The sequence below is a fragment of the Callithrix jacchus genome, chromosome 13, assembly GCF_049354715.1.
Source record: "Callithrix jacchus isolate 240 chromosome 13, calJac240_pri, whole genome shotgun sequence".
Classification (NCBI taxonomy): Eukaryota; Metazoa; Chordata; class Mammalia; order Primates; family Cebidae; genus Callithrix; species Callithrix jacchus.
Window position 1 is genome coordinate 90,836,856 of NC_133514.1, and position 25,184 is coordinate 90,862,039.

Sequence of the window (25,184 nt, forward strand, 5' to 3'; positions counted from 1 at the left end):
TGATTTTCTTGATACCATTTTCTTTTCTCTGGCTTTATTGTAAGGATACAGTATATGATACATATGACATACAGAGTATGTGTTAACTGTGCATGCTATTGGCAAGGCTTCCAGTCAACAGCAGGCTATTAGTAGTTAAGTTTTAGGGGAGTCACATTTTACACCCAGATTTTTTTTACTGTACAAAAGGTCAGCGCCCCAACCCCCAAATTGTTCAAGGGTTAACTGCGCCACATATGTAAGTTGCTTTTTCTCTCTCAGGAGACTTCTGAGACTTTTCCTTTATCTTTGTTGTCCTAAAAATCTCGCTTACATGTCCATGCTTGTGTTTTGTTTTGTTTGGCCGGCTACATGTGGGCCCTTTAAATCTGAGCACTTATGTCTTTCTTTGGTTCTGGAAAATTCTTTTGCTAATTCTTTAAGTGCTACCTCCCCTCCCTTATCTCTATCTTATCCTCCTGGTATTCCTTATGTAAGTGTCCTCGGTGTTGACTGAGTGCCCTTTTATGCTGTCTGTCATCTCACCTGCTGCACCACTCCTGGAGAAGTTCTTGCCTTGACCTTTTGGCTCTTTTTTCTTCACCCATGCTCATCCCGCAATTCTATCCATCGATTCTGAAATTTTTGTTCAGCTAACAAAATATTCATAATCTTGGCTAATTCTTTTTTTTTTTATGACAGATTCTTACTGTGTTACCCAGGCTGAAGTGCAGTGGCACAATCTCAGCTCACTGCAACCTCTGCCTCCCAGGTTCAAGCGATTCTCCTGCCTCAGGCTCCTAAGTAGCTGGAATTACAAGCACCCGTCACCACGACCAGCTAATTTTTGTAGTTTTAGTAGAGACGGGTTTTCCCATGTTGGCCAGGCTGGTCTCGAACTCCTGACCTCAGGTGATCTGCCCACCTCGGCCTCCCAAAGTGCTGGAATTACAGGCATAAGCCACCACGCCCGGCCACTAATTTTTATTGTATGGGTCAAATGCCTTTACATCTTCGAGAGGACATTAATTTTTCTTACCCCAAAGTCCCTACTACTTGTGCTGCTGCCTCTGTCTCCTCGGAGCTAACTCCTCACTCATCCTGCTCTGTTATCAGCTCTCCTCAAACATGTGGCCATTCTTGATTCTGCCTTCCTCTCTGAGGCTGAGTGCTGGCAATTCCAATTGCTCATCCTGCTTGAAGGGAAAGGGAAGAACTGTTGAGAGCAGACGATGGGCCTGGCCACACCCCTGTCACCTCGGAGTGAAGGATCCTCACTTTTTCTAAGACTTGCCCAGCCTCAGGAAATCCCCCATTTGATACCAAACCTATCACATGCATCTGCCCCAGGCATCCACTCCTGTGGGTAGAGGTGACAAACTATGTAAGGGCCACTTGCTGCTCCTGCTGCGATACCTCAGCCAGTCACCTGTCCACTGTCCTGGTGACACCCTTCTCTGTCACCACCAGCCACCTCCACCTTGGGGCCCTCTCAGGGTCAGGCTCACTGTGTCCCATCTACTTTCCATCTTCCCTCGAAAGTTATAGCCCAGTTTATTTTATTTTTCTTTTTTCTTTCTTTTGGGGGGGCGGGAATGGAGTCTCTTGCTCTGTCACCCAGGTTGGAATGAAATGGTGCAATCTCAGCCCCCTGCAACTTCCACCTCCCGGGTTCAAGTGATTCTCATGGAATAGCTGGGATTACAGGCACCTGCCACCACACCTGGCTATTTTTTTTTAATGGAGTCTCGCTCTGTCACCCAAGCTTGGGTGCAATGGCATGATCTCAGCTCACTACAACCTCCACCTCCCAGGGTCAAACAATCCTCCTGCCTCAGCCTCCCAAGTAGCTGGGATTACAGGCGCCCATCACCATGCCCGGCTAATTTTGTACTTTTAGTAGAGACAGGGTTTCACCATGTTGGCCAGGCTGGTCTTGAACTACTGACCTCATGTGATCCACCCACTTCAGCCTCCCCAAGTGCTGGGATTACAGGCATGAGCCACCACACCCAGCCCCAGCTTATTATGCTTCAGCATGTTTAAGAACTTTGCCAAAAGTCTTTTCTTTATGTCTATGGTTTTTTTTGGTGAGAGAGAGGTTGTAGGGTGTCCTCAGAATTCCATTGTCTCATACCTTCTTCAGGCTTTTCTACTTCTGATCAGGAGAAAAGTCCAGAACTGTATTTTGATTCTGATATTCACTGCTATTAACTGAGCTCTTGCAAGATGTCAGGCAGTTAACACTTCCTGTGCATCATCTTATTGAATACGGCAACCCACACAGGCGGGAAAATTAATACGCACATTTAATAGAGGGGTAAACTAAGTCAAGGAGAGGTTACTTGTCTCTGGTCACAGAAGAACTAGTGAGTAGTAGCAGTGGAATTTGAGTCTGGATGTGGCTGATTCCAGAATCCAAGCATTTGAGCCCTCTACGTGTTAGCCTTAGATGAAGTTGCTTACGCCACATTCTATTTCTTGATATTGGTTTGTGCATTTGTTAAAAGATTAGTGGAGTAATGGGTCTCACTGGGAGTGACTTTGTTCCCCCAAAATGTGACAATGTCTGGAGACATTTTTGGTTATCACAACATAGGAGGAGGTGTGCACACTGCTGGCATCTAGAGGTAGAGGCACGGATGCTACCAGATGTCCTACAACACACAGTCAGTCTCCTGACAAAGACGTATTCAGCCTCAAATGTCAGTAGTGCTAAGTGGCACCAGTAGACGCCCCAGTGTAGAGCATCTGAAACCTCTTCCAGCCTTGAAAGTTCATGGCGGTCTCCCAGAGCTCCCCTGTCAGTGACATCTGTGTTAAATGCAGGAGGGTGTCCCCAGAAACCCCTAGCAGCCCAGGCTCACTAATGTCTCAAGGGAATAGATTTCAAGGGTGATGCCTGGGAGCCCTGGTGGTCCACCTTCTGCCCTAGGGACTCCAGCCTCAGGGACTCCAGACTCCACACAAGCCTCAGCACCCTGATGTGTTCACATTCACCCTGTGGATCCCCATGAGGCAAGATGGGACAACTGCAATCCAAACTCTGGGGTTCTCCCTCACTGTTTTCTTCCTCTCCTTTTAAACAGGCAGCCAGGCTCTGTTCTGCTTCTTAGTCTCAAGGATCTCTGCAGGATGGAAAGCAGAAAAGACCCTCAACAGTCAGGGAGAAGTGAGCCAGAAATGGCAGTACCTAGGAGAGGTGGCCAGATCTGGGGGGCACACTGAAGTGTGGTGCACCTGGGAGCCAACCACTAAGCCTGGGAAATCCAGCCCTGCCAAGATGCGCAGGCCCCAAACAGGCCTCTGCAGCAGGGGGACCTGGGAATCTTCCCAGGTGACTGCAGCAGCCTGGGCCAGACTTAGTAGACACATTGCCAGGGATGGAAGGGCCTCTGGAGGGTGCTACGCAGTTGTGTTCAGGGTGAGGGGCAGAAGCTAACCACTGACCCTGCCTGAACTGCATTCACATGGAAAGAGGACAGATGAAGACAGAAGCCTGCAAGCTGAACTGGAGGGCGGGTACCAAGCCTGGGTTCCTCTCCACCCTACGATTGGACCTACTGTGGCTGGTGCCATTCCAGAGCCACCCTGGGACTGGCATGAGGCATCTTCCAGCTGTTCTTTGACCTCTGGCTCCCATGGGCTTATTTGAAAATACCTGCCTGCCTTTCCCTTCCAGCTCCACCTGGGAAGCCTGACCTCATCCAGTGAATAAAACAGGAACCGTCCAGATGTGGTGGCTCACACCTGTAATCCCAACACTTTGTGAGGCTGAGGCGGGCAGATCATGATGAGGTCAGGAGATCGAGATCATCCTGGCCAAAATGGTGAAACCCCGTCTCTACTAAAAATACAAAAATTAGCTGGGTGTGGTGGCAGGTGCCTGTAATCCCAGCTACTTGGGAGGCTGAGGCAGGAGAATTGCTTGAACCAGGGAGTCAGAGGTTGCAGTGAGCCAAGATCATGCCACTGCACTCCAGCCTGGTGACAGAATGAGACTCCATCTCGAAAAGGAAGGAAAGAAAGAAAGCAAGAAAAAAAAAAAAGAACAGGAACAGAGGCATGGGACACAGCGAAAGACAAGCCATGTGACCTTGTCCTGGTCCCAGCTTGCCCAGTGTCATGGTGGTGGTGGAGTGAACCAACCTGAATTTCTCCTCTATTCTCCCCTGCTGACAGGAACAAAGGCCAGGAGGAAGAGGCCTTAAAGCTAAAAGGTGCCCTTGTGGCCCCTCTCAAATTCCCTGGGGGCGTGGCCACTCCTCACACCTGATTCCTGGTGGCTTCTCTCTGTGCAATGGCAAATGGAGAAATAAAATCTTCATTTATCACACCCTGGTTTTAGAACTCAAGTCCCATTTCCCTATGGACTCACAGGAACATTTTGGAGATCGTTAATCTTCATTTCTGATTGATTTTCTGTCAATATTTCCCCCACCCCAACCTTTCCATCAAATAGTTAATGAGCTGTAAACAAACACTTGGATGCACGGGGGAGTGGTTTTCCAAGAAGCCTTTTCCACGGGGAACCAAGGCTGGGCGGCACAAACCACACCCTCTGGTTTGCTGTGGGTGCACGTCTAATTTTTCTTACATGGGGTTCCCGAGGACTGGTGAAGTGAGAACAGCCTCCTCTCCCCGCAGGCAAAGCAAGTAACAATTACTCGCCATAAAGGAGAGCGCACTGAATAAAACCAAATGTCTCCCCTCTGCCTCCCGCCCCGAGTGTAGCCGCTTCTCCAGGTCAAGGGCTCTAGAAGGTTCACCTGTCGGGAGGTGGCAGAACCCAGAAGCACCAGAGGTATCCGACCTCCTCTCTGCAGGGCACAGATGAATTGAGCTGGGAAAAGTTTGAAGCCTGTGTTCCTGTGATTGGGGTAGGCCTGGGCCCACCTACATGGCACCGCATGGCCAGGGTGATGCAGGAGGTTCCCGAGGGGCCTGAAGATTTAGAAGGTCCCAGCGATGACCGTGGTGGAGACTTCATGCCAGCCCCCGCAGTCTGGTCTGTCAGCTCTGGGAGTGACATGCAAGACCCCTCACCGCGGGTCTCAGTTTCCTCATCCATCCTGCTTCCCTCTCAGCGGTGTTAGAAGGATCTGGGGACAAGCGCTTGGGAAAAGTCTAACCATGTCACCGATGTCAGAGGGACCCCTCTGCCCCCAGGGTCACAGAACTGTCCTCCCCACCGGCCAAGGCCCAGGAGTTCCTCTGCAGCCCGCCTGAACGTTAACACGCAGGGAAAACTTCAAGGAAAACATACAGCTGATAAAAAATTAATGCTATATGTAACAAAGCAGAATGAATATTTAATCCATGCTTTTATGCGAAACCACATAACCAGGCAGCCCCACGCGTCGGCCCCTCCCCGCGCCCGCACCCGGCAGCGAAGCAGTTAAGCGGCTGGCAACAAGCAGCTCCTAATAAACACTCGGCTAATTCTGTAGGAAAAGCACTAATTAGAAAGGCAATAATAATCGGTGTAATTGCTCTAAATTACCCTCCTAACAGAGAACGGCTCTCGGAGCCGGGAACGCAGCTGCCGCCGCCCAGCCCTGCGCCCCGCGCCCGCGGCCCTGCGCTCTGCTGCCCCCTGGCGGTTCCCGTGCGCCACGCCCCCTGGGCTGCGAGGAGCCGCCGCGCGAACCCCGACGCTCCGGTGCCCCCTGGTGCCCGCACGGCCGCACTAACCGGCGGACAGACGGGAGGCCTGCGGATTCAGGATGGCTCCTTGGACTCTCCCCACCCTCCCCGCCCTCCGCTTCTCCCCGGGGCTGCTAAGGAACCAACATGACATTGGCTGGGCCCAAGGAAGAGAGGACAGGGCCAAAACAGTAATGGGATACGTGAACCTCTCAGCGGTTCCCGGAATTCGGGATGCTGCAGATTTAGGTGATTGCTGTGGGCATGGGGGATGATGGAGGGAAGCAGGGCCCTCCCTCAAGTGTAGAAGGTCAGCATTTTAGGGGAGATGACATGTTCTGGGGAGAGGGCCAGGACAGGATGGCCAAGGCTTCTCTTGAGAGGCCTAAAATTAATTAACAAGGACGCTGTCTTTCTGGTGGATTTGCGGACCATGGACAGGGTCACTAACAAGAGCCGCCCATCCCTGCCCCAAACGCTACTGGGCTCAGCCGCAGTTTTCAGAGTAAGTCTGGGCCTCAGCCTGTGTGTGTCTCAACCCTCCTCAGACCAAACCACATACACACATCTACACATACATACACACGCTTGTACACAGACACACATATACATACATGCACACATTTATACACACATGCATATACATACAGATTTATACTCACACGCATATACATACATACACTTATACACACACATTTATATACATACATTCTTATACACACATACACATACATACAATTATACACACAGATATAAACACATATACATGTATACATACACGTATGCACGCATATACACATACACATATACGTACACATATACACTTAAATACACATACACATGCACATTTATACACATACACACATGCTCACACATATATGCATACAGACATATACACATGCACACACCACACTGGAAGCTGCTAAGGGGCAGGCCCCCTCTTGGTGCCTGATGCCTGGAGTAACCACTCACCAAATACTGGATCCATGTATACCTGGAACAAGCTGGATGCCAACCTGGGGGAAAGAGCACCTGGGATGGGAAAGCAGGATGTAAAGCTGTGGCCAAAAGTACCAGCAAGAACCAGAGAGGGATCCAGAGATGCCCCATAGGACAGAGGAGCCTGCTGGCTGGGAGGTCAGGAAAGACCCCTGGAGGAGGCATGGTCTCTACCCACCCCTGGAAGCTGACTCTAGAGGCTTAGAATGAGGACCTAGGAACTCAAAGGGTTTCTAGTACCCCCCCAATCCCTCAGAAAGGGGAATGGGGAGGGGCAGCCTCCAATGAAAATCAAACTTCTGCTCCCCTGTCCACCAGCCCTCACATAACCATGCCCCTTCCTGACAACCAGGGCAAAATCCCAACCTCTTCTGTTTTAAAGCAAGCTGTGGCAGGGGGGAGGTCAGTGTGAAGGGGGCTGTCCCTCCTACCCACTTCACTGATGCCCTGGCACTGCACTTTCTACCTGAGACCTGCAGACCCTCCACACACACATGCTCCTCATCCCCACCTGCCAATCACCAACCACATGGAGTCCACTGAGAGTCTTGCTCCTCCTGCCTCTGCCCCCAGGCCTGGGACCTGAGTATTCAGTGCTGAAGAAAGCCGAAGACCAAGGAGTCCCCATTGGAAACAAAGGCACGCGCTGTCCTGCCAACCCCCATGCAGCCTCCCTACAAGGCTGAAGCTTTTTCTAGAAACATCCCACAAGGTAAAAGAATGGACGTTCATGACACGAAATGGGCATTTCCTCCCCAGAAGGCCTTCCCTGACTTAGCCGTCATTAACCTTGGAAACTATGGCATGGGCAGGAGATACGGCTTCTCCATCACGTGACTGATCTAAATCAGTGGTCTCAGAGGGAGCACATATCCATGGGATATGTCCAGTGGGAAATGTGTGGATGAGGAGGGGACAAGGGCTTCTGGGTTCCACCGCTCCATAAGCAAGCAGCTCCACCTTCACATCCAGGCTGGAACCAGACTACCTGGGTTCAAATCCTAGCCTTTTCACTCACACTGTGACCACTGGCAAGTTCCTTAACTTCTCTGTGCCCATTTCCCTCATCTATAAAATTAGGATGTTAGTAGTAGTAACTGAACTCACTGGATTGGTGGGAAAAGATTGAATCAACAAAGGGAAAGTGTTTGGCATATGGTAAACAATAGATGTTAACTATTAATATTATCTGGTTTATACAATGGAATTCTATATATGCTTGAAATAAGACAAAAAATGTTTGAATACCACTGAATTTAATCATCTCCAAGGTCCCTTCTGGCTCTAAAATTAGCTGATTTTAAGGTGGTATCTTAACTGTGACTTTTGCATCTCCAAGCCCTTGCCCCTGCTGTTCTCTGCCAGATACACCATTTCCTCCTATCTGCCTAGTGAACACTGCCTTGTCCTTCCAGCCTCAGTTCAACAGCTGCCTCCTCCAGGAAGCGTTCTCTGCCTGCTCCAGGCAGAATTGGTCCAGTCACCCCTTCTCACAGGTTCCCAGCACACTTTAAAAATAACACGGAGTCCTTGATGCCTGTGGTATCCCACGCATGTTTCCTTGTCACCCTTGTACAGGAGGACCCACAGACTCCTGGAAATCCTACTCAAGTTTGTAGCCCCCATGCCTGGCCTAGACCAGGCAATGTACTCGTCAGTTTCATAGTGAGGAAACTGAAGCACAGAGGTGTGAAGCAAATGGCTGGAAACACTCACTAGGTCAGAGCTGGCAGGAGAAACCAGGCCTCTGGACCACTAGATAGGCTCTGAGGCTTCTTTCAAGGGCAAGGGACAGGGCAGGGAGGGTGTCACCATCTCAATTCCAGGGCAGGCTTTGGCACAGCCAGGTGGGGGCATCTCTGTTAGGGCTGAGAAGGACTTAGATGAGGGACCAGCCCCACCACCAAACACAGAGGCAGTAGCATCACCAATGGGGTCTGGGGAACGCCATCTCACACCTGGACCATTGCAGTGGCTTCTAACTGGCCTCCCACTTGCCCCGTGTCCCCGCCTCTACTCCACCCACCACATGGCAGCCAGAATGACCTGGTGAAACATAAGTCAAATCAGGCTCCTCCCTGCTCAAAACCCCCATGGCCCATCTCATTCACCATTAAAGCCAAAGTCCTCTCAATGGCCTCCAGGGTTCCTCATGTTCGAATCCAACCACAATTTCTCCATTTCTCTTCCCTGCCCATTTCGTTCCAGCCAGGCTGGCCCACTCAATAGACACCAAGCACAATCCCACCTCGCATTGCTCCCCTTCCCTCTGCCTAGAGCGCCCTCCCGCAGACAGCCACGCGGTTAACTCCACCACAGCTTTCAGACCGCTGCTCAAGAGCCCTCAGTAAGACCTACCCTGACCACCCTACCTAAAAGAACAGCCCGTCGTGCCCACACAGAAGGCCTTCCCCTTACAAAACATAGGTCTATTTCTTTATCTCTGTCTTCCCCGCTGGACTAGACGCTCCATAAAAGCAGGCGTTTTGCCTTTTGTTCACTGACACAGTCCCACATGTGAAATTGAACCCAGCATACAATGTGAGTTCAAGAAACACTAAGTTAATTAAACAGTTGTAAAGTCACAAAGAAATGAATTTCTAATGGTGGAATTTCAGGCAGCATATGCATTGCTGATGGACATGGCACAGTACCAAGCGCGTGATGGGTGCCTGAAACGCTCCATGGCATGAGAGGCCTTCTTGCTTCTGCAAGCACCTTTGCTAGGAAAGCATGCAGCCACTATTGTGTTGTTGGATTGTCAGTTGGTTGGTTGATTTTCTGACTGTGAGTGCATCTTGGGGGCACACCCTGCTTCCTCCAGAGTAAGGTTAGCGGAGACGCACACCATGTACACCATCCCTCTTCCCAGTGGCCTCTCCTGACTTTAGGTCCCCACCCCCAATTGTTTCTGGCCCAGTCAAATGGAAATTTTAATTTCCAATTAATTAGACCTGAATTTGGTGCCCCTCGTCAAGTTACAGGACTGCCCCTCTCCCAAGAGAGGGGGGCTCCCCGCCCACAGATGGCCAACACTTGACACTGCCTCTACCGGCAGAGAGACAAAGGCCCCCAGCCCTGCCATTGTCTCAGCTGGAGTTCACGGGCAGGCGGGCACAAAGGCCGGATGAATTCTTCATGACCCTCTGAAAGCGCAGCTCTTCCCTATCTTTGGCCACAGGTGGGCCCTTGAATGGGGGAGACGGACATCATCTCAACAAACCAGTGTCCCATCCAACACAGCTCCCAGCCTCCCTCCCCAGCCTCCTGCCCTGGTGCCGTCGCCCCTGCAGTCCGCTGAAACCAGAAGCCCCGGGGGCCAGGTCAAGGCAAGGGCGCCCCACACGCGGCGCAACTCCCCTTCTTCCACGACACAGCCCTGCTGCTGTGGCTTCGCCCTGGCTCTCGGGGATGGGGGGGGGGCACTCCCCTTCCCTGCTCCAGAAAGAGTCTTCAGGGAGTGATCTGCCCTGCTTTCCGTTGTATTAATATAAGGGAAAGGCCTGGGGTGGAAGATGTCCCCAGCCAGCGTCCTCTCCATCCTCCAGGAGTCTCTCCTCACAGATCTCCATCTTCCCCGCAGGACCCGCTATGCCGTGGAGCCCTCTGCTGGTGGGTCCCATGCAGTGCTAGAGCGCTCACCTGGTCCCTGAAAGCCCATGTCCCCTCCCCTCAAGTTCCTCCCTTCCCCAAAAAGTCCTTAGAGGGAAGAGGAGGTAGTCCTCTGGCCAGGCCTCTTCTCCAGAGATAAGCAGAGGGGGGGATGGAGAAGAAACGAGGCCTGGGGGAGGGAGGCTGGGATTTGAGTTAATGAGCTATGTATCTTCCTTTCTCTATAATCCACGGTATTGGATGCAGCAGCCAATTTAACGTAGCCATGGGATCATTTGTCATAGGGCTGTTAGGATGCAGAGGCTGGGGTGGGATGAGAATGGGTGGGCAAGACAGGGTCAGACAGAACCGGGGTCCATCCCAAGTGCTTCCTAGCAAACCTCTTGGGGGTGGGGGCGGGGCAGGGAGCGGCATACTCGGTGCACCAGGGGCCCAAGGAAAGGAAGGTGGATTGGGTCAAGAATTCCTCAGGGACAGAGCTAGGATGGGACCAGGAAGGGAGGGAAGGAACCAACTCCAGCACAAGAGAGCCCTGCCAGGTCAAAGGGCACCCCAGCTCTCCCCTAAGAACAGCAGTGTGTCTGTGCAGCCCTCCAGAGCCTGGGACCCAGGGTCTTCCTGCAGACTGTTGGATCTGTGTGACTCATGGATGGATGGCTGGACTGGATGACTAGATCCATGGATTCATGAGTGAGCATCACTCACGTCTTTCATGCATCCTAGAATGCGACAGAACCAGGACATTCTGGCCTCTTTTCTGTGTCCCTTCTGCGTGCTTCCCTTAGAGTCATAAATCAGAGGACCTCAAGTCGGTGGTCTTAGAAGGCAGCTCATTTCATATAGAAGTTGGGTGACCCTATATTCTGGTTTGCCCAGACAGCTGTCCCAGTCTCTGCCTTTGACCCAGGGCAATTAATAATTCCTTTCACTCACAAGATCATCCTCGTGCGGACAATAAATATGATCACCCTACAGAAAAAACTGAGGCTGAGATGCAGTCACTGCTCACAACTAGCCTGTGGCCAATGCCCAAGTCTCCTAACATCCTCTGCTCTTCCTGCTAAGCTGAACTACTGCTAAACCCTAAGACCTGACACTCAAGGCTTCAGGATCAGACCTCACCTGTCCACTGGGACCTCCCTCTCCAGGAAGCCCTCCCTGACTAGGACAGCCTGCAGAGACCCACCCACTCTGAACTTTGCCATCAGTACTTGCCATCCCAGTCCTGCTCACAACACTAAACTTGTTTCTCCACCAAAACGTGGCTAGGCCAGAGGGGAGTGTGGAAGAGGAGAATAGACAGGTAGCAGGGGCCAGAGGGCTAGGGTCTAGAACCCGTCACTGCACACTTCTCCCCTGGGCACCTGAAACAACAGTGGCCTGAAGCCCCAACTAGAAGATGGGGAGCCACACGTCTGAATGGGAGTGGAATGAAAATGCTGATTTGGCCATTTACCTCCCATGGTCCTGGGCAGAAAGGCAGGCCAGGCGCTCTCTACCAAGAGCCTGGTAGTTACCTAACAGCCTGTGACTTTACTTCCATCCCACCACTGTGGGCTGCAGAGGCACTCTCTGGCCCCTCTGTTGCCTGGCCAGCCCACTTTTCTAACTGCAGTCTTTCCGGGGAAGTTGGGTAGTAGATTCTCTCTCCCAACCCTGTCTCCTCTCAGGAGGTATGAAGTTCCCCTCCTCCACGGCCCCAGCCATCCCATTTCTGAATAGACCACACTCCTCTCCTACTGTCCTGCCTCTTGCCAATCAAATGGCCAGCCACCGTCCACTCCCTGGAATGTAGCACCACCTAGTGGCAGCCTGCAGCCTGACAGTGCCGCAAGTGAAATTTCAGCGCAGCAAGTCTTTACTGAATATCAACCATACGTAGGCATTATCCCTCGCCTTCACAGGTGGGCAGAAAATCAGAAAGACAAACAAACAAAACCTTAAGATGGGCTTCCTGCACGGGAAAGCACTTGCCTTCCAGTGGGGAACTGAGCCTAACACGGTACAACAGAAGCAGTAATTGCATGATGCTTGTGGGTACAGACTTCTGAGTCAGACCGTCCAGGGTTCAAATACTAGCTCTGGCACTTACTAGCTGTGCTATTCCACGTACAGTATTTCGCCTCAGTAAGCCCTAGATTTCTCTTTTGTAACATGGGATGAATAAAAATGCCTCTCTCAAAGGGATGTTGTTAAGAACTGAGTTGAAGTATTTATTAAAATACTCAGCACAGTGCTTGGCAGATGGTAAGTGGCTTTTAAGATGGATGCTATTACTGAAATGGTAAAATGATTCATTCAGGCTTAGTCTTGTAAGAATTCAGGAAAAGGTTAACCCAATTATAAACTGGAATTATGACAGAGAGAGTGATGGAATAGGTAAGAACTGAATAGGGCTCTACAGAAGATGCAGGCTTGTGACCATGAGCAAGGCTTTGTCTGTAAATGGAGATGACACTAAGTGCTTAAAGGTAGGGACCTCAGGTAATTCTTGAAGTAACATCTTTCATTGATAAACATGTACTGAGCACCTACAATGTGGCAGGTTTGAGATTCAGAGATGAAAAGATACAACTGCTGATCTCAAAATCACAATCTGGCTCATATCACAGAGACACGAGGTGATGGACTTGTGATCCCCACCCAGATCCCTGCACCAAACCCAGAAGAAGAGGATGAGGGCCATCTGTAAGTACTGTGTCCTCAGCAGGCAGAACCTCCAGGGATGTTTTGGGGAGATAAGATGGCAGATCATGATCAGGGTCATGGGCCCAATCACTCCTCTCAGGCCACTCCTCTGCAAGGCCTGCTCCAGCCATGCTCCTCCCCTTCCCACTCTGGTCCACAAGCGGCAGTGTCGGGAATGTAAGGTTCATGAGAGGAGGGGTCCAGCCCGTCTTGTTCTATAATGGGGCCAGTACAGCATTCAGTGTCTGGGATATAATAATGTCCAAAAATGTCCAAATGCTGAATGGATGAATGAATTAATTAAAGTTTTAAGAAAGTAATTCATCATGGGATCCTTTTTCTTACACCTAGTAACAGCACACCTGGGGCCTTTCAAAACTATTCTAGTCCTCATAGTCTCCATCTAGAGACTAGAAAGTGAAGTACACTCAGGATCTGTACTTCATTATTCAGCCAACTGCATAGTTTTAATATGTCCTACTAATTATTGATCTGTGTTCTTTTTGTCTCCCACACTAGATGATAAGTTCCTTGATGGCAGAAACTTTCCTTTATTTGCTGAATTTACAGTTGATAGATTTGCCATCATGCTGTGCCATTCCTGGATTCCATGCTAAACTTACTTTTCTCATGACTTCAGCATGAAAATCTTGTGTCAGAAGAGAATAAATTTGGTGGTTTTTGAGTTAGAGTCCTTTCTGCTGATTTCCTGGCCTCCTCATAAAATCGTGGGCCTAGTTAAGATTGCAAAAGATCTGGAAATTTTAGACTGATAAGCAGAAACCAACAACATAAAGTAAAAGACTGAATTTATAAACTTTATATTCAGAACACCAACAGTACAAGTGCAATGTGGTAGAGAAGACATTACTTTCCATGGGGAAAAGATCAGGATGTTTTATTGTCCAACAAAATAAGGACAAAATGTAGAATTGCAGAAAGGAACCAAAATAATATTTAAAATTTGAAAAATTATAAATTCAAGAACCAAAAGATAAAATAACCCAAATTAGGAATTAAATGAATAAGTTTAACAACTGCTTAGAAAAAGATGAAAAAATAATTAGTAAGAGATAACAATGGTCAAAAAATAAAATGAATTATGGAGAGACAAAGGAGATGAAAAACACAATACAAATGTAAGAGAAATAAGAAATACAATAAGTTGGACCTACTTTTGTAATCCCAGAGAAAAAAGAATGAAACAGAAGCAATCTTTGAAGGGAAAATGGTTGAGACGTGTTCAAAATCAATGCAAGAATTAAAACCACATCATTAATGGGTTAATATATATATATATAAACAGCCAGAAGGAAAATTATCTTTTTTTATAAACCTCCTAACAAAAAAATTGGAAAGCAGAGTCTATTGGAAGGTATTTCTAAGTACTGAAAGAAAATAACTGCTGATTTGGAATTCTATACCCAGCAAAAATATTCTTCAAGAATGAAAGTGAAATAGAAACACATTCAAACATGCAAAAACTAGAGAAACTCAACAAAGCAGACAAACACTAAGGACAATACTGAAAAGTGTTCTTTAGGCGGAAAGAAAATTATTCCAGGTAGAAACTCAAAAATGCAGGAAGGAATGAAGAGTGATGGAAAATAGCATATATAAACAAACATTAATTATATAAAACATAAATAATGATGTTTATACTTAATAAATAGAAATGAAATAGGTGACAACATATGCCAGAAGTGGAATACATTAAGTGTTCAAAAGTTCCTATATAAAAATGCTGGGCCAAGCGCGGTGGCTCACACCCATAATCCCAGCACTTTGGGAGGCTGATGTGGGCAAATCACCTGAGGTCAGGAGTTTGAGACCACCCTGGCCAACATGGCAAAACCCTATCTCTACTAAAAATACAAAAATTAGCTGTGTATGGTGGCAGGCACCTGTAATCCCGGCTAACTTGGGAGGTTGAGGCAGGAGAATTGCTTGAACACAGGAGGCAGAGCCAAGATCACACCACTGTACTCCAGACTGAGCAACAGAACAAAATTTCATCTCAAAAAAAAAAAAAAAAAAGGAAGAAAGAATTCCAAGAGTTTGTAGAGGGTTTCTCTTTGATTATTCAGTATAGTACAAATAAATACATACATCTGAGGAAACTACCCAAATCTGGAGGGAAAACATCTGAGAGTATTAAGATGAAGAGCACCTAATTCCACTAGGAAGACTGAAAAATATATTTTATGGGACATTTGGGTAGAGCACTTAGAAGGACCTTGCCTCAGTAGCAGGGAATAATTATCCCTAAACTAAACAATGTTCTGGTCCAGCCTGACAAATCTTAAAAGTAAGACCCAAATAATGAATCTGTTTCCAACTAGTTCACCTGCATCACAAAATAAAGAATATTTGTAGACATGCAAACTATCCAACACACAAACTGTAAAATTCACAATGTGTCATATCCAATCAAAGATTACCAGGCATGCAAAAAAGCAGAAAAATATAACCTCTCAAGACAAGAAAAACCAGTAAATTAAAACTAAAATTGTTATTACAACTGTATTACAGATGTTCAAAAACTGTAATAGAGATGTGGAAGACATTTTAAAATGGCTAAATTGAACTTCTAGAGATTAAAACAATATCTGGTTTTCTGGAGATGAATTCAATATCTGAGATGAAAAATGCACTGAATGGGATTAATGGCAAATTAGACTTTGCAGAAGAAAGGATGAGTAAACTTGAAAATACAGCAATAGTAACTATCTGAAATGAAACATACAGAGAAAAAGAATCCAAAAAGGATATGAGAATCAGTGAGCTATCAGACAATTTCAAGCAACCTAATATTTATGAAATTGGATTTCCAAAGTAAGGAGGAGGGCAGAAAAAAAATTATTATAGACATAATGGCCAAACTTTTTCAAATTTAATGGAAACCACAAACTTACAGAACAAGAATCTCACAAAGCTATAGTACAAGAAATATAAATAATATCACACCAAGGCACCTCATAATAGTATTACTCAAAACTAATGCCAAAGAAAATCTTAAAAGCAGACAAGGGGGAAAAATGAACAAAGGTACAAATAAAGGATAACAGCTGGGCACAATGGCTCATGCCTGTTATCCCAGCATCTGTGGAGGCTGAGGTGGGTGGATCAATTAAGCTCAGGAGTTCAAGACCAGCCTGGGAAACACAGCAAAACTCTGTCTCTAAAACAAATACAAAGATTATCTGGACATGGTGGCATATGCCTATAGTTCCAGCTACTTGGGAGGCCGAGGTGGGAGGATAACCTGAGCCTGGGGAGGTTGAGGCTGCAGTGAACCATGATTACACCACTACACTCCAGCCTGGACAACAGAGTGAGACCCTGTCTCAAAAAAATAAATAAATAAACAAAGGATAACCATAGCTTTCTCACTGGAAACAATGGAAATGAGAAGATAGTACCCGCAATATTTTAAAAATGCTTTTTTAAATGTGTTAACCTATAATTCTATACCCAGCAAAAATACCTCACAAAAAAAATATTAACCTAACTAATATTTATAGAACACTCCACCCAACAACAGTAGAAATAAGCATTTTTTTCAAGTGCCCATGACCATATTTTGGGCCATAAAACATGTGTAATAAATTTCAAAGGATAGAAGTCATAGAATGTATGTTCTCTGACCACCATATAATTAATTCAGAAATCAATGACAGAAATATCTCTGAAAAATCCACAAGATGCTCTTTTCTAAATAAACGTTGTTCGAAGAAGAAATCTATGAACTGAATCAAAGTTAAAATAATACATATCAAAATTTTAATACACAGCTAAAGGTAAAGCTGTGTATTAGAAGTACTAGAAGGAAATTTATAACACTAACTCCCTATTTTAGAGAAGAACACTTTCAAGTAAGTGACCTCAGCTTTCACATTAAGAAACTACAAAAAGAAGATGAAAGTAAGCCCAAAGTGAGCAGAAAAAAAAGAGATCACAGCAGAAATAGGGGGGAAAAGAGAGAGAGAGAGAGAAAGTAAATTAAACAAAAAGCAGGTCCTCTGAGAAAAACAATAAAATTAATAAACCTCTAGCTAAGCTAATCAAGAAAAAAAAAGAAGACATACATTAACATTAGTGGAAATAAGAGAGGTGATATCACTATAGGTGCTACAGATATTAAAAGGATAACAAAGAAATATTATGAGCAACCTTATACCAATAAATTTGACAACTTAGATAAAATGTATAAATTCCTTGAAAGACATAATTCCCAAAGCTCACTAAAAAAAGAAATAGATAGCCTGAATATCTACTAAAGAAATTAAATGTGTTTAACATTCCCCTCTTCCACAAAAAAACAATCTCCAAACCCAGAGAGTTTCATTGGTGAATTCTACCAATAATTTTTATTTAAGAAAAAAAATTGTATCAATTATAGCCAATTGAAAGTTAAAGAAGAAAGAATACTTCTGAACTTCTTCTATGAAGTCATTTCCCTCTACCAAAACCAGACAAGAAAACAAAGCAAAACCACAGAGATAGGGAAACTACAATCCAACATCCTTCATGAACATACATGTAAAAATTCTAAATAAAAAATTGGCCAATCACATCAAACAATATAAATTTTAAAAGATAATACTTAGTAAGCAAGTGGGGTTTACATGAGGAAAACAAGGTTGGCTAGCATTCAATAGTCAATGTAACTCACCAAACTGAAAAAGAAAAATCATTTAATCATCTCAATAGTCACAGGAAAAGCATTTGACAAAACTCAACATCCATTCCTACTTTTAAGAAAGAACCTCAGAAAACTAGGAAATTAATGAAACTTCTTCAATAAAAAGCATCTACAAAAACCTACTGCTGGAAGTCCTAGCCAGAGCAATCAGGCAAAAGAAAGAAACCTAATTAAACTAAAGAGCTTCTGCACAGCAAAAGAAACTATCAACAGCACTTTGGGAGACTGAGGCAGGCAGATCACTTGAGATCAGGAGTTGAGGTCACCATGTCCAACATGGTGAAACACTGTCTCTACTAAAAACATAAAACATTAGCCAGATGTGACGGCAGGCACCTGTAATCCCAGCTACTCAAGAGACTGAGGTGGGAGAATAGCCTGAACCTTGGAGGTGAAAGTTGCAGTGAGCTAAGAGTGAGCCACTGCATTCTAGCCTGGGTGACACAGCAAGATTCCATCTCAAAAAAAAAGAAAAAAGAAAAAACAAGAAACTACCAACAGAGTAAACAGACAACATACAAAATAGGAGAAAATATTCACAAACTATGCATCCAACAAGGGTCTAATAGCCAGAATCTATCAGACATTTAAACAATTCAACAAGCAAAAACCAAATAACCCCAATAAAACATGGGTAAAAAAACATGAACAGACACTTCTCAAAAGAAGACATAAAAGCGGCCAATGTACATGAAAAAATGTCCAATATCACTAATCATCAGAGAAATGCAAGTCAAAACCATGAGATACCATCCCACACCAGGCACAATTTCTATTAATAAAAAGTCAACAAACGACAGATGTTGATGAGGCTGCAGAGAAAAGAGAACATTTATATACTGGTGGTGAGAATGTAAATTAGTTCAGCCTCTGTGGAAAGTAGTTTGGAGATATCTCAAGGAACTGAAAATAGAACTATCATTCAACCCAGCAATCCCATTACTGGGTATACACCCAAAGGAAAAGAAATTCTTCTACCAAAAAGACACCCACACTCGTATGTTTAATGCAGCACTATTTGCAACAGCAAAGACATGGAATTCACCTAGGCACGGTGGACTGGATGAAGAAAATGTGGTATAAATACACCATGGCTACTATGCAGCCATAAAAAAAAAAAAGAACAAAGTTATGTCCTTTGCAGCAACATGGATGCAGCTGGAGGCCATTATTCTAAGTGAATTAATGCAAGAACAGAAATACTGCATGTTCTCATTTATAAGTGGAAGCTAAACATTAGGTACACATGGACATAAAGATGGCAACAACAGACACCAGGGACTACTGAAGGAAGGAGAAATGGGGGGAGCAAAGGTCGTAAAACTATTAGGTACTATGCTCACTAGCTGGGTGATGGGATCATTCATTCCCCAAACCTCACCATCACAGTGTACTCATGTGACAAACCTGCACATGTACCTCCTGAATCTACAATAAAAGTTGAAATTATTTTTTTAAAAGTTACCACTAAAATCATACTTAATGATGAAATAATAAATGCTTTACTCATTAAAAATTAGGAACAAGACAAAGATGTCTGCTCTCACCACTCACATTCAACCTGATACTGGAAGTCATAGCCCATGTACTATGGCAGAAGAAGAAAGAAAGAGGGAGAGGGAGAGGGAAAGAGAGAAAGAAAGAGGGAGGGGGAGAGAGAGAGGGGAAGGGAAGGGAAGGGAAGGGAAGGGAAGGGAAGGGAAGGGAAGGGAAGGGAAGGGAAGGGAAGGGAAGGGAAGGGAAGGGGAAGGGGAAGGGGATGGGAAGGGAGAAGGGAAAGGGAAAGGGAGAAGGGAAAGGGAAAGGGAGAAGGGAGAAGGGAAAGGGAGAAGGGAAGGGAAGGGGAAGGGAAGGGGGAGTGGAGAGAAAGGGGAGGGGGAAGGGAAGGGGGAGTGGAGAGGGAGGGGAGGGGAGGAGAGAAGGAAAGGAAAGGTCATTAGAAAAGAAGAAATAATCTTGTACCTACATACCTATTTACAGATATCATGACTGTCTAAATAGAAAATCTTCAAAAATGCTTTTAAAACCAATAAGAGAGTTCAGCATGGTTGCTGGATATAAGATCAACATACTAAAAATCAATCACAGAAGTAACATATACTAATCATACTCACAATTGCTCCAAATGAAATAAAATATTTAGGTATAAATGTAACAAAACATATATGGGATTATATATATATAGTATGCTGAAAATTAGAAAATGCTAATGAAAGAAATCAAAGGAGAGCTGAACAAACACCTAAGTAGACATAAAGTATTCATAAACTAGAAGATGCCACATACGAAAATGTCAGTTCTTCCCAGATTCATCTAGCAGTTTACTATCATTTCTATCAGAATCTCAGATAGAGGTTCTTAAAATAGTTAAGTGTTTTTCTTTGTTTTGGTAGATAGACCCACTTATTCCATATATTCTAAAATTTAAGTGAAAAAGCAAAGCCCTAAAATAGCTGAATCAATTATTGATTGACTGAGACAAAGTTTTACTCTTGTTGCCCAGGCTGGAGTGCAGTGGTGTGATTTCAGCTCACTGCAACCTTTGTCTCCAGGGTTCAAGTGATTCTCAGGCCTTAGCCTCCTAAGTAGCTGGAATTACAGGCATGTGCCACCTTGCCTGGCTAATTTTGTATTTTCAGTAGAGATGGGGTTTCACCACGTCAGTCAGGCTGGTCTCGACCTCCTGCTAAATCAATTTTTTAAAAGAAGAATCAAGTGGGAGAAATCACTCTGCCCAGTTGCTATGATCTTAATTTTTATGTCCCCTCAAAACTGATTGATTGAAATCTTAATCCCTACGGTGATGGTATTAAGAGGTAATTAAGTCATTGGGAGGTAACTGCATCCTGAGGGCTCTGCCCTCATGAATGGGATTAGTGCCCTTACAAGAGCCCTGAGAGAGCTCATTCACATGCTTCCACCATATAAAAATACAGCAAGAAGACAACATCTATGAGGAACAGGCCCTCACCAGACACCGAATCTGCTTGTGCCTTGATCTTGACTTTCCCAGACTCCAGAACTATAAGAAATAGATTTCTGTTGTTTAAAAATTACCCAGTCTAAGGTATTTTGTTACAGAAGCCTGAGTTGACTAAGACATCAGTGTATGGCTTATTATATTTCCACAGTTATTAAGAGAGTGTGGTATTTGCAGAGAGATGGATACAGAGATGAATGGAACGCCTAGATAACCCAGAAATAGTCCCATACAAATATGCCCATTTGAGTTTTTTAAGAGATAGGGTCTTGCTGTGTTGCCCATGCTGTAGTGTAGTGGCTATTCACGGGCAAGATTCCACTACTGATCAGTACAGAAGTTTTGACCTGCTCCATTTCTGACCTGGGGTAGTCCTGATGGTCCCCCACTCCTGGGAGGTCACCATTTGGATGCCAAACTTAGTGCAGACACCTGGTTGGCATAGTGTACTATAGCCTAGGACTCAGGGTCCTGAGTACCTGGGACTATAAGCACTTCCCACCATGCCCAGCTCAACTGAGTTTTAACACACATACCAAAGAAATTCAACAGATGAAGGGTGGTCTTTCAGCACATGGTGCTGGAACAACTGAACATTCATAGGAGATGAAAAAACAACAACAAATAACCTCAATCTAAACCTTACACTTTATACAAAAATTAACCTAAAATGGATTATGGACTTAAGAGTAAAATGTAAAATGTAAAACTTTTCTTTTTGACATGGAGTGTCACTCTGTTGCCCAGGCTGGAGTGCAGTGGCACACTATCTCTGCTCACTGCAACCTCTGTCTCCTGGGTTCAAGCCATTGTCCTGCCTCAGCCTCCTGAGTAGCTGGGATTACAGCCACACACCACCATGCCTGGCTAATTTTTTCATATTTTTGGTAGAGATGGGGTTTCACTATGTTGGTCAGACTGGTCTAAAACTTTTATAAGGGAACATTGGATTTGGGAGGCCATGTCAAGCAGATCACTTGAGGTCAGGGGTTCAAGGCCAGCCTGGCCAACAAGGCAAAACCCCATGTCTACTAAACACACAAAAATCAGCAAAGGGTGGTTGTAGTCACCTGTAATCTGAGCTCCTTGGGAGGCTGAGGCAGGGGAACTGCTTGAACCCAGAAGGCAGAGGCTGCAGTGAGCCAAGATTGTACCACTGCATTCCAGCCTGGGCAACAGAGTGACAGTCCATCTCAAAAATTTAAAGAGAAAGAGAGAGAAAAAAAAAGAAAGAAAAAGAGAGAGAGGAAGGAAGGAAGGAAAAAAGAAAGGAAGGAAGGAAGGAAGGAAGGAAGGAAGGAAGGAAGGAAGGAAGGAAGGAAGGAAGGGAGGGAGGGAGGGAGGGAGGGAGGGGGGAAGAAAAGGAAAGGAAAGGAAAGGAAAGGAAGGAAGAAAAAGAACAGAAAAGAAAAGGAAGAAATGAAGGAAGGAAGAAGGGAGGGAGAAAGGGAAAGGGGGGAGGGAGGGAGCAAAGGAGAGAGGAAGGGAAGGAAGGAGGGAGGGAAGGAGGGAGGATGGATACTGGAGAAAGTCTTCAGGACCTAGGACTAGGAGAAGAGTTCCTAGACATGACATCAAAAACACAATTAATAAAAGAAGGACATTGATAAATTGGTTGTCTTAGTTCATTTTGCATTACTATAACAGAATACTAGAGACTGAGTAATTTATAAAGAAAAGGCTTATTTAGCTCAGCTCTGTAGACTGAGAAGTTCTAGGGCATGACCCTGGCTTCTGGTGAGGGCTTTCTCACTGTCGTAACATGGTAGAGAACATCAAAGGGAAAGCAGACACATGCAAAGAGGCAAAACCCAAGTCACCCTGGTTTTTAACAACCCACTGTCATTGGAACTCACGCATTCCTGTGAGAACCAATCCAGTCTTGCCAGAGCAAAAATTCACTCACTACAGCAAGAACTGCACCAAACCATGCATGAGTGATCCACCCCCATGACCCAAACAACTCCCACCAGGCTCCACTTCCCACCACCACCTCATTGAGGATCAAATTTCAATATGAGTTTTGGTGGCGACAAGCTCAAACCATAGCATCAGCCTCAACAAAACTAAGACTTTTCCTATGTGCAAGACTTAAGATGCTGAAAAGACAAGCCTCAGGCTGAAAGAAAATATTTGCAAACCACATCTACAACAAGATGTGCAAAAAACTCAAAACTCAACATTAAAAACAAAAACAATCTAATTAGAAATGGGCAAAAGACACGAAGGAAATTTCACTGAAGAGGATATATGATAGCAAATAAGCACACAAAAAGACGTTCAACATCATTAGCCATAAGGGCAATGCAAATTAAAACTACGATGAGTTATCAACACATACCTATCAGAATGGCTAATGTAAAAAATAGTGAGAACACCAAATGCTGATGGCAGTGGAGAAAATGAATCATTCATGCATCACTAGGGGAAATACGTAACAGCACAGGCACTCTGGAAGACAGCTGGTAGTTCCCTTAAAAACTAAACATGCAGCCAAGCCCAGCAGTTCACAACTGTAATCCCAGCACTTTAGGAGGCTGAGGCAGGTGGATCACCTGAGGTCAGGAGTTTGAGATCATTCTGGCCAACATGGTGAAACCCCATCTCTACTAAAAATACAAAACATTAGCCAGGCGTGGTGATACATGCCTGTAATCCCAGCTCCCCAGGAGGCTGAGGCAGGAGAATTGCTTGAACCCTGGAGGCAGATTGCAGTGAGCCAAGATTGCACCATTGCACTCCAGCCTGAGTGACAGAGCAAGTCTCCATCTCAATAAAAAAGAAAAAAAAAAACTAAACATACAACCCATTAATTCCACTCCTGGGCTTTTTAACAGAGAAATGAAGACTTATGGTTATACAAAAGCATGTACATGAATGTTCACAGAAGGTATTTAAATTAGCCAAAAACTGGAAACAACCTAAATGTCCTTCAGTAAGAATGCTTAAACAAACTGTGGTATATCCATATGTTGGAATGCTACTTCACAGTAGAAAAAAAATGAGTAACTGATCCATAAAACTTGGATGTATCACAAGGGAATTATGCATTCTGAATTTAAAAGCCTAGCTCACAAGGTCACGTACTGCCTGATTCCATTTATATAGCATTCCCAAAATAACAAAGTTATGGAGATGGAGAACAGATTAGTGGTTGCCAGGAAGTTAGGAATGGTGTGGGAGGGAAGTAAGAATGCCATAAAGAGGTGGCACCAGGGAAATCCTTCAAGTGATGAGTCAATCTTTTATCTTCATTGTGGTAGTAGTTACACAAGTCTACATCTATGATAGAGTTACATAGAACTACCCACACATACACACACACACACACACACACACACACATACACATACACACACACAAGTGCATAGAAACCTGATGAAACTAAATGCACTCTGTGGATTGTACCAACATCAATTCTCTGATTTTTACATTGCACAAAAGTTATATAACATGTACCATTAGGAAGAACTGAGTGAAGAGTACATGAAACCCTCTATTTTTTGCAACTTCCTGTGAATCCATAGTTATTTCAAACTAAAAGGTTAAATCTTCAAAAATGGGCAAAAGATCTTATACAAACACACTACCATAAAAATATATATGAATGGCATCTAAGCACATAACAAATAATCAACATCATTAGTGATCAGGGAAATGCAAATTACAACTATCATGAGACACCACCTCATACCACTAGAACAGCTAAAATAAAATAGACAGACGTGGACAAAACGTGTGGCTACTGAGCTCTTTAACATGTTTGGTGAGATTGTATAGCGATACTACTTTGGAAAACAGTTTAGCCATTCCCTTTGAAGTTAAATATAACACATACCATATTACCCAGCAACTCTACTCCTCAGTCTTAAGTATTTGCCAAGGGAAATAAGACATTTGTCCACAAGAAAGATGTGCACAAGAATGTTCATTTGGCTATTCAGAATAGGCAAAATCTGGAAACAATCTAAATGTCCATTAAAGGAGAATGGGTAGAAATACCTTATAGCATGGATGAATCTCAAAACTGTTACGTTGCATGAAAGAGGCCAGACACAGAAGAGTGTGTACCACATGATTTCATGTAAGTGAAATTATAGAACAGACAAAATTAAGTTCTAGTGATAGATACTGAAACAGTAGTTGTTTTGGGCAAAGAGAGAGGAAGTGGAGGTGAATTGATTGAAAAGGGGCATGGAAAACCTCACTGGAGTGATGGAAATATTCTATATCTTCATTGAATTACTAGTTATATAGGTGTAGACCTTTGCCCAAAGTCATCAAACTACATTTACATACAAATTTATTGTATGTAAATTATGCCTCAATTTTTAAAAATAAAGCCAAATTACTCTGAGTACATTCCCTGGCCAGTGAAATTAAACTCAGAATTAATAACAAAAATATAACTGAAAAGTCTGTGTGTGAATGGAAATTAAAGAAATACATTTCCAAAACATGTGAGTCAAGAATAATAATTAAAATAGAAATTTAATAGTATCTTAAACTCAGTGATAATAAAACCTTAAACACCAAAACTTGCTAAATGCTGCTAAAACATCAGAAGAAAATGTT

The 25,184-nt window shown here is 44.6% G+C and overlaps 1 long non-coding RNA gene across 1 annotated transcript; it reads left to right on the top strand.

Annotated features, from left to right (window-relative positions):
• The first annotated feature begins 5,632 nt into the window (after nt 1–5,632).
• On the top strand, nt 5,633–13,608 carry LOC118146887 (uncharacterized). The gene is made up of 4 exons (XR_013525335.1): nt 5,633–5,874; nt 7,198–7,336; nt 12,849–12,924; nt 13,444–13,608. It is a non-coding gene; the product is annotated as an uncharacterized LOC118146887 (long non-coding RNA).
• Nucleotides 13,609–25,184: the final 11,576 nt, after the last annotated feature.